General features: G+C 49.6%; 3 non-coding genes across 3 annotated transcripts in view; all 3 read left to right on the top strand.

Annotated features, from left to right (window-relative positions):
* Positions 1-3,688: 3,688 nt before the first annotated feature.
* On the top strand, positions 3,689-5,984 carry LOC124319820. The gene has a single exon (XR_006913507.1). It is a non-coding gene; the product is annotated as a small subunit ribosomal RNA (ribosomal RNA).
* Positions 5,985-6,920: 936 nt separating this feature from the next.
* Positions 6,921-7,073, top strand: LOC124319819. Its single transcript, XR_006913505.1, has one exon. It is a non-coding gene; the product is annotated as a 5.8S ribosomal RNA (ribosomal RNA).
* A 641-nt stretch (positions 7,074-7,714) lies between these two features.
* Positions 7,715-10,000, top strand: part of LOC124319821 — a 4,577-nt gene continuing 2,291 nt past the window's right edge. Inside the window, exon 1 of the ribosomal RNA XR_006913508.1 lies at positions 7,715-10,000. This exon is cut by the window's right edge and continues 2,291 nt beyond it. This is a non-coding gene — a ribosomal RNA (large subunit ribosomal RNA).

Consider the following 10,000-nt stretch of genomic DNA (forward strand, 5'->3'; position numbering starts at 1 on the left):
TTCTAAGTCCCGACGATGGATAGTGAAGCTATAGGCGGCACTGGGACGAGCAAAGACGGCTGAAAAAGAGAGAAAGAGCGAAAGAAAAAAAGTTGGAAAAAATTTCTAAGTCCTAAAATTTCCAAGACCGGTTTTTGGTGGTGACCGGTCGGCGGGTGTGATGGTAAGCCCCGCCTGAGCTCTGGTGAAAGCCCGGCAAAATTTCGGAAATCAACTTTTTCGTACAGTTACTGCCCGGAACATCCACTACTTTCCTATATAGGGAAGAGGTTGTCGAGAAAGAAAAAGTTGAAAAATTTTCTAAGTCCTAAAATTTCCAAGACCGGTTTTTGGTGGTGACCGGGCGGCAGTTGAGCGGGCGGCCCGGCCTGAGCTCAGGTGAATGTCCGGCAAAAATTCGGAAATCGACTTTTTCGTACAGTTACTGCCCGGAACATCCACTACTTTCCTATATAGGGAAGAGGTTGTCGAAAAAAAGAAAGTTGAAAAATTTTCTAAGTCCGAAAAATTGAAAAATTTTTCTAAGTCCCGACGACGTGGTAGTGACGTGGTTGGCGGGACTTGGACGTATAAAGGCCGATGAAAAAAAATGGAAATGGAAATGAAAATTTCTCGATTTCCGACGACGGTGTTTGGCAACGACTCTCTCGCCCGGCCACTGGTCGGCGCGAGAGAGGAGTGAGCGAGACCCGTCGATTCGAAAAGAGAAGCCGTCACACCGTCGAGGCGTGGCGGCTCTCAAGTGGGTTGGTCGGGCGTGTCGTGATGACTCGCGACCGTAAAAAATTCCCACTCAAATTCTCCCATTTCCGACGACGGTGTTTGGCAACGACTCTCTCGCCCGGCCTCTGGTCGGCGCGAGAGAGGAGTGAGCGAGACCCGTCGATTCGAAAAAAAGCCGTCACACCGTCGAGGCGTGGCGGCTCTCAAATGGGTTGGTCGGGCGTGTCGTGATGACTTGCGACCGTAAAAAATTCCCACTCGTCGAAAATTTTCTAAGTCCCAACTTTGAAAACGACGGTTCCTGAAAGTCGGCTGGCGGTTGGATGGGGCAATGTCCCCGTCCAATCGCTAAAAATGAGCCGGAAAACGGAGACATTATGCGGCGGAACATTAGTGGTTTTCCTTAGTATAGAAGAGGTCTCGATTCCTAAACTCGGAAAAATTTTCAGAGTCCCAAAAATTTTCGAAGTGTCGAATAGTTTGGTTTCTCGAATTGAAAATTTTTTTCAAATTTGCGACATTACGACAAGCAGCGATTGTAAAGCCCGGTCCAAATTTTTCAAACGAGTCTTACTTCTTGTTAGTCCGCCTGGCCGATACCAAAGAATGGCCGACCGTCGACTATCGGGCGAATAGACGGGTGAAAGAAATAAAGTCGAAGCCGGTGGTTGGATAGATATCGAAGGGAAGGCGAAAGAGGCGAAAAGGAAAGCGCGAAATTTCTTTAGTAGCTTCGACGCAAAAACTTTGGTATCGACGGGGAGCTTTGGGAAATGAAACGAAGACGCAGAATGGGAAGTTGTCCGGTTCGGCGTTAGTTGTAGTTTCATTTCCACCGTAGCTGAGCTCCTTTCCGCCCGCCACTTCACATGATTTTAGTTTCGATTCCGTTCGATCGCGCTTGCACTGTCTTTGTTTTTTTTTCACTGCTTGGATCGCGGCTTTGCTCTAACCAGTTTAGCCCCATGCGATCAAAAAGTCTTAAAAAAAAAAACCGTTGAACGGAGACGAACTCGATGAGCTGTCGGTGTGTGAAATATCATTCCTTCGGTAAAACCGTTTTCGAAATTTCCGATGGTCGGTATATGTAAAAATATATCCGAACCGCGATGTGGACGGGAATTCAAACGCCCGCTTCACCGATTGGTGCGACAGCTGAGAAGCTCGTCACTCGATCCAACGACTCTTGGTCGAAAAGTTCAGAAGAGGTGCGCGCGTCAAACATTTTTTTGGTTTCGGACGTTTCGTTTCTTCGGCACGTGTGGTTTGTCTGTGGCCGTCTGTGAGAGAAATCGGACGCTTGTTCTTTGTTATTTTACCGTAACAAGACAAGACGGGAAAGATTCTTTCTTCCAAACTTACGGCATCATAACCATCAGCGTTTACCGTCAGCGACGATACGGAAGAGAAAAGAAAATGGTGCGCGTCTTTTCACTTTTTGACACCGTATCAAAAAAAATTACCGTTCAGGCGGAAATGTGTGTGTGTGTGTGTGAGCCGAGAGATAAAAAATAAAAAAGCCACCAAACAGAACGCTTTCAAATTATTTCGTGCGGCGTGCGCATATTTCACATTTTGCCGTTTGACGGAAGCTCGTTGTGTGGAACACAGAAGTGGAGATGGACGGAGTTGAAGGGGGGCGAAGACGGCCCGGTCGGACAAAGTCAAGAGATTGAAATATACGAGAGAATTGGGTGGAAGTGATGGCAAATCTATAAAATTCAAAAATCGGATGAGATGCGAGGACCGCAAAATGTGGCGTCGACTCTGACTCTCTTTTACTACGAACTTCCCTTCGACGGAAGATATCGAGAGCTGAGCTGAGCGCCCGCTGAGTATGGCCGGCGTAATTACAAACGAGTTACGGTTGGAGCTATATCGATTGTACGTATCCCGAACGTTCATCGAACAAGCCAGATCAACTCGGCGCCCGGTAAGATGTACGCTCAGTTATGGCCATGACACACGAAGGGAGAATTCAAACGGCTGTGAGTGTACGGCCCGCCCGGAGTTGTGTGTAGGCAGTGACCTCTCAAGAAAAAACGTAAAAAAATTTTTTTTGACAGTCACCGGTCTGCGACAAGTAATCAGTACGAAACTTGGGTGCAATGCAAAAAACATTTTGAGAATCCTTGCTTGACAACAACGAATCTAACACGATAAAAAAACGATCCCCATCGGTGTACCGCTTGCTTTTCTCGCGCTTCGGCGCAGAATCGCTTATTCAGCTGCCCTTGGAATATGTTCGTTTCGTGCATACTTGATCTCGGTCATTCTTCGGTGAACTCTTAAAGAATTGCGCACTTTTATAGGGGTAGTCTGGTTGCTTGTCTCGACTTGAAATGATTTGTTTTTTTCCGCCCATGACTTTCTATACGATGCCTCTATGCTGGCCTCTGACCGCGGTTGTTCCGAGTTTTCTCTTTCTCTTCGAAAGTCTTTGCGGAAAATTCTGCCTCGTGTGACCGTTGAGCGGTGAGGTGTGTGTGTGTGTGTGTGTCGTGCGGGGTGATGCGAGAGTGTGCCTCGGCGGTGGAAAAATAAAAATAAAACTCTGAGCCCACAAAAATTTAAAAGATGTATGCTTGTCAGCTTAGTAAAGCAGGCTTGACTTATGAGCATACAGCACGCCACATATGACCGTCGAAAACCGTAATACGGGAAAAAAAGTTGATGAATATATCAAGACCGGTCGAATGAATCCGATTCACTTTGGGCTCATAGACCGTTGAATGGTCTTTGACTTTGGAAATTGAAATGAAAAAAATCCAACAAACGGATCGGATCGGTGTTTCTCTTCACTGGGACTCGCTGTGACACGCCAGGCGTTGCGATCAAAAATTTTAGTTTCCGAAGAAAAAGAAAAAAAACGAAAAACGTGTTGATTTGGTGTGTGTTTGGTGATGCGTGGGCGAAATAAAAACCCGCAACTCGCCGGATGCATATCAAACAAACATACACGAAATACCTGGTTGATCCTGCCAGTAGCATATGCTTGTCTCAAAGATTAAGCCATGCATGTCTAAGTACAAGCCGCTAGACGGCGAAACCGCGAATGGCTCAATAAATCAGTTATGGTTCCTTAGATCCACTCCATCCTACTTGGATAACTGTGGTAATTCTAGAGCTAATACATGCACTCGAGCCTCGACTGCGGGCTTTCGGGCTCGCAGAAGAGGTGCTTTTATTAGATCAAAACCAGTCGGGGCCGGGCTTTCGGGCTCGCGCACCGTACCAATTTTGGTGACTCTGGATAACTTCACGCCGATCGCACGGCCTTCGCGCCGGCGACGTATCTTTCAAATGTCTGCCTTATCAACTGTCGATGGTAGGTTACGCGCCTACCATGGTTGCAACGGGTAACGGGGAATCGGGGTTCGATTCCGGAGAGGGAGCCTGAGAAACGGCTACCACATCCAAGGAAGGCAGCAGGCGCGCAAATTACCCACTCCCGGCACGGGGAGGTAGTGACGAAAAATAACGATACGGGACTCTTCCGAGGCCCCGTGATTGGAATGAGTACACTTTAAATCCTTTAACGAGGAACCATTGGAGGGCAAGTCTGGTGCCAGCAGCCGCGGTAACTCCAGCTCCAATAGCGTATATTAAAGTTGTTGCGGTTAAAAAGCTCGTAGTCGGATGTCTGTCTTCGGCCGGGCGGCGCCGCTCTGAATCAAGGGTGTTGCGTTTCACGCTCTGGGAGCCCGGGTGTCAAAGCCCGACTCTCTTCACGGTCGGACAACATCGCCGGAGTGGTGGTCGGTGCGTCGTTGTTGTATCTGCGGCCAGAGTTGGAAAGTTCTTTCGGGTTCTTTTTTAAATTTTGGTCGTAGTTGACTCGATTCGCTCCACCCAGTCAATCGTTCGGGGTGCCCTTCACCGGGTGTCTCGGGCGGCCGGCAACGTTTACTTTGAACAAATTAGAGTGCTCAAAGCAGGTGTATCCCAACGCCTGAATATCGCAGCATGGAATGATGGAATAGGACCTCGGTCCGATTTTGCTGGTCTTTTACTTTTGGACCCGAGGTAATGGTCAATAGAGACGGACGGGGGCATTCGTACTGCGGCGACAGAGGTGAAATTCTTGGACCGCCGCAAGACGAACAACAGCGAAGGCATTTGCCAAGAATGTTTTCCTTGATCAAGAACGAAAGTTAGAGGTTCGAAGGCGATCAGATACCGCCCTAGTTCTAACCATAAACGATGCCAACCAGCAATCCGTCGGAGTTACTCCAATGACTCGACGGGCAGCTTCCGGGAAACCAAAGTCTTTGGGTTCCGGGGGAAGTATGGTTGCAAAGCTGAAACTTAAAGGAATTGACGGAAGGGCACCACCAGGAGTGGAGCCTGCGGCTTAATTTGACTCAACACGGGAAACCTCACCAGGCCCGGACACTGGAAGGATTGACAGATTGAGAGCTCTTTCTTGATTCGGTGGGTGGTGGTGCATGGCCGTTCTTAGTTGGTGGAGCGATTTGTCTGGTTAATTCCGATAACGAACGAGACTCTAGCCTGCTAAATAGGTGACGGGTTTTATCAATTGAAACCGAAGGGAGTACGGAGGCGTCGGGATCAGGTGGCGGCGATTCGGGTCTCGGTGGGACTGGTTCCTTTAGTGAGGCAATCTCTCGGCTTGGTTTCGTTGTGCTTTGTTCGTCGGTGTGTACGGCCTTCACGGGTTGGTTGCCTGGCGGATGAGGTATGGCGGGGCTTTGTCGGGAATGTCTCGCGGGGGCTGGCTCTATTGTTATTCGGTCGTCGTCATCCCCGGCGATACCTTCTGCTCTCGCGTCCGTCACGCAGTCTTCTTAGAGGGACAAGCGGCGTCCAGCCGCGTGACAGTGAGCAATAACAGGTCTGTGATGCCCTTAGATGTCCTGGGCCGCACGCGCGCTACACTGAAGGAATCAGCGTGTTTCACTCTCCCTGTCCGAAAGGACCGGGTAACCGCTGAACCTCCTTCGTGGTTGGGATTGGGGACTGCAATGATCCCCATGAACCAGGAATCCCTAGTAGGCGCGGGTCACTAGCCCGCGTCGATTACGTCCCTGCCCTTTGTACACACCGCCCGTCGCTACTACCGATTGAATGATTTAGTGAGGCCTTCGGACGGGCTTGTCGGGGTGCCGTCGAGTGGGGAGCAATCTCTGCCCGTGCGGTGCCTACCAACGGCGAGACTGAAAGATGGTCGAACTTGATCCTTTAGAGGAAGTAAAAGTCGTAACAAGGTTTCCGTAGGTGAACCTGCGGAAGGATCATAAACGAACAAGACAAATGTTTTGCGCATATGGCTTTGGTTGAGCACGAAACAACTAAAAGTTGCAAAACAAAAAAAACCCCATCAAAAGTCTTTCGGCGTAAGACATCGTATGAACTATGTGTGGGTTGACGGAAGAAAATCATTTATTTTGAACGGGTATCAGGCGCTCTGATGCGCGGTGGTTTAAAGCGGATTCGCCTTTTCAAATTGATTTTTCTTTCCTCTCGGCTCAAAAAAAAACACAAAGTCTTTCGATTTGGTCTATGGCCGTGAGCAAATTCTTCCTGCTTCGATGGTGAATGTCTCTATAGATTCATTCGACCTTTAGCGGCGCTCACAGTGTTGACGTTAGTAGAGTGAAGAATACGATAGCCCGCCTGGGCCGCGAGTACCGAAGGAACAATAAAGGAGATTTTATAAAGTCTTAGTCCCTAAATCAAACACTTTGAAAAATAAAAACTCGGTGGATGGAGAGTCGGAAAAAAAAAAAAAAAACATCAAGATTTTGAACGGGTATCAGGCGCTCTGATGCGCGGTGGTTTAAAGCGGATACGCCCAATCGAAATTGTTTTTTTTTTGTTTCTCTCTTCGTCTTCGGGATTTTTTGATTCTCGGTGGGGGACGAAAGTGTGAGACTTTACTCTGGACGTTCTTTTCGGGCGTAGATACTCGTGGTTGCGTGCGTGTGCGTCGTATAGACTAACACTCCAAAGCCCGACACTATGCCGTTGAAAACCGAATGTTTTTTAAGCTTGCCCTTCGCCCTCTCGATGAAGTAGGAAGAATTCAAAATCACAATAACACACTAAACCCAAATTCTAGTACGAGTGTTTATCGGAACATTTTCTTTCTGGCTTTCTTTCTCCGCCCTCGCATTCATTTGCTTGGGCGGGTTGGAGAAAAAGAGAGAAGAAAACGAATATGTCGTTTTATATACGACCCTGAACGGTGGATCACTAGGCTCGTGGATCGATGAAGAGCGCAGCAAAGTGCGCTAATCCATGCGAACTGCAGAACACATGGAGCATCGAAATCTTGAACGTAAATGGCGGCCCAGCTTCTCGCTCGGGCCACATCTGACTGAGGGTCGGTCGAATGATGAACGAACAGAGATTTTTTCAGTCTTGGTTTTGCATGTTGGGTCGCGGCGAGATTTATTTTTCACCCGGCCTGACCGCATAAAAGCTCCCGAATCTCTAACGTCTGGGTGCCGCGCGACTTAAGTGTCCGCGATGCCTCAAATACAAAAAAGGGGGAAAAATAAAAGAAGGTTCGCCCTGTTTTGTTTTTTTCCTCTCTATTCAAAAGAAACCTTTTTCGATGGCAAAACAGATGGGAAATTTTTGAGCCAACTCAAAAAAAAATTTTAGAAATAAACACATCTTCTCGAACAAGGTGTCGGCTGCGTGTGCGCGATATACCGCTTCAACGCGAGTTTAGTTGTGTGTGTGCGCCGGGCGTGTCGAAGTGTCGACCACCGCGAATTATCACTCACTCTAACCGCTCGTTATGCAAGCTTGGTTCGCGCACGACGCGTTGTTTCAATACAAAAAGCCGCAGGACGCCCTGTCACTTTTCGTAAATTAATTTTTGCGAATAACGAGAGACTCGCTTTATTTCGAAAAAAAAAAATTTGAACCGGCAATTATTCAATCTTTCCCGGCTTTAAAACGCCAAAGTCTGCCGAGCTAGATAAAGTGTTGTCTCCTTTTGAAAACAAACAATTCATTCTGACCTCAGTTTAGATGAGACTACCCGCTGAACTTAAGCATATCAGTAAGCGGAGGAAAAGAAACTAACAAGGATTCCCTTAGTAGCGGCGAGCGAACAGGGATGAGCCCAGCACCGAACCTCGCGCCCGGTTGAGCGGGTGCCGAGGAATGTGGTGTTCGGGAGGATCGTGCGCGTCTGTCCGGTATCTATCGTCCAAGTCTCCATGAACGGGGCGAGCAACCCACAGAGGGTGTCAGGCCCGTAGATAAGACGAGCCGAGACCGTGCATCGGATCCCTTCCCAAGAGTCGGGTTGCTTGAGCGTGCAGCCCTAAGCGGGAGGTAAACTCCTTCTAAGGCTAAATATCGCCACGAGACCGATAGCGAACAAGTACCGCGAGGGAAAGTTGAAAAGAACTTTGAAGAGAGAGTTCAAGAGTGCGTGAAACCGTTCAGGGGGTTAAACGGGTGGGCCCTCGAAGGTCGAACAAGTCCCCGCTCCCGGCACTTGGTTGTATGCCCTTAACGCTGCATGGAGACTGCCTGAATTGGCGGCTCTCTTGCATAAGTCGTTCTGCGATCGCAATAGCCACGCCAAGGTCCGCAAGTGGGGGGCCTAGTAGGACTCCGCGACCGACTGGGTGTCTGTTACACGGGGCGTCCGTTAGCGAGTTTCGTGGTTACCTTCGCGGGTGCCGCGATGACGAGCGCGGCGTTTCCCAACAGTACTGCCCGGTCGTGACCTGTCTCCTCCCGGGAGGTGTCGTAGCTTTTTTTTGTAAAAGAGAAAAAGTTGCGGTGCTCAACCTGTGGAGGCCCAGAGCGGAGAGTAGAAGTCGGGTCCCACCCGACCCGTCTTGAAACACGGACCAAGGAGTCTAACATGTGCGCAAGTCGTCGAGAAATTATCAAACTAAACTCGCGAGGCGCAATGAAAGTGAAGCGGCCCCGATGAGGGTGCATCCGCGAGGGGTGATCCCGTCTCGAACAGAGCGGGCGCAACCCCAGGGCGTCCGAATGCTCGCGAGATCTTTCCCCCTTAAAAGGGTTTGGTCGAGTCGGCCGGACGAACCCAGAGCGCACACGTTGGGACCCGAAAGATGGTGACCTATGCCTGGCCAGGACGAAGCCAGGGGAAACCCTGGTGGAGGTCCGCAGCGATTCTGACGTGCAAATCGATCGTCGGAGTTGGGTATAGGGGCGAAAGACTAATCGAACCATCTAGTAGCTGGTTCCCCCCGAAGTTTCCCTCAGGATAGCTGGTGCTCGCAAAGAGAACAAACGGAGTTTCATCCGGTAAAGCGAATGATTAGAGGCCTTGGGGTCGAAACGACCTCAACCTATTCTCAAACTTTCAATGGGTGAGAAGCCCGGCCTTTTTCCTTGATTGAGGCCGCGGCAATTGATTTGAATCTGAGCGCCCAGTGGGCCATTTTTGGTAAGCAGAACTGGCGCTGTGGGATGAACCAAACGCCCGGTTAAGGCGCCTAAACGACGCACATTTCGGATCCCACGAAAAGGAGTTGGTTGCTAAAGACAGCAGGACGGTGGCCATGGAGGTCGGAATCCGCTCAGGAGTGTGTAACAACTCACCTGCCGAAGCAACTAGCCCTTAAAATGGGAGGCGCTATAGCGTCGTGCCTATACCGGGCCGTCGGTCGGCAGAGCGAATAACGTCCGTGTCAGCTCGAAGAGAGCGACGGCGCTGAGGCCCCGACGAGTAGGGGTGGTCGCGACGGTGAGCGTAGAAGGGTTGTGGGCGTGAGCCTGCCCGGAGCCGCCGTCGGTGCAGATCTTGGTGGTAGTAGCAAATACTCCAGAGGGATCCTGGAGGACTGACGCGGAGAAGGGTTTCATGTGAACAGTGGTTGGACATGAGTCAGTCGATCCTAAGCCGCAGGCGAAAGCCGACCTAGTGACGGGCGTGATGTGTTGCATCTATCGTATGAGTAGCGGGCGTGGTTGTGGTTGAGTCGTGTGTCGGTGATTCTTCTGTGGTGTGCGCGAAGAGAAAAAATCTAAAGTTGCGGGGTCAAAGAAAACACATGAATAAGAAAGCTTGTGAGAATGATAGAAGGTTAAAAGAAGTGTCTTTTTCCTTTTTTTGATTTCTCTTAGCCGGTATTTGATTGTTTTTCTCCCGTCTCTTTTATTTTCCTAGTACCGTTCATCGCGTTATGGCATCGCATGCTTCTTTCGCAGCGCCTTCGAAAATATGAAACCATGTATCGTATAACGTGAGACGCCACCCAGGTTAAGGCGAAAGGGAATCCGGTCCTGATTCCGGAACCAGGCTGCGGCTACG

This window comes from Daphnia pulicaria, unplaced genomic scaffold (genome assembly GCF_021234035.1).
Source record: "Daphnia pulicaria isolate SC F1-1A unplaced genomic scaffold, SC_F0-13Bv2 h1tg000207l, whole genome shotgun sequence".
Taxonomy (NCBI): Eukaryota; Metazoa; Arthropoda; class Branchiopoda; order Diplostraca; family Daphniidae; genus Daphnia; species Daphnia pulicaria.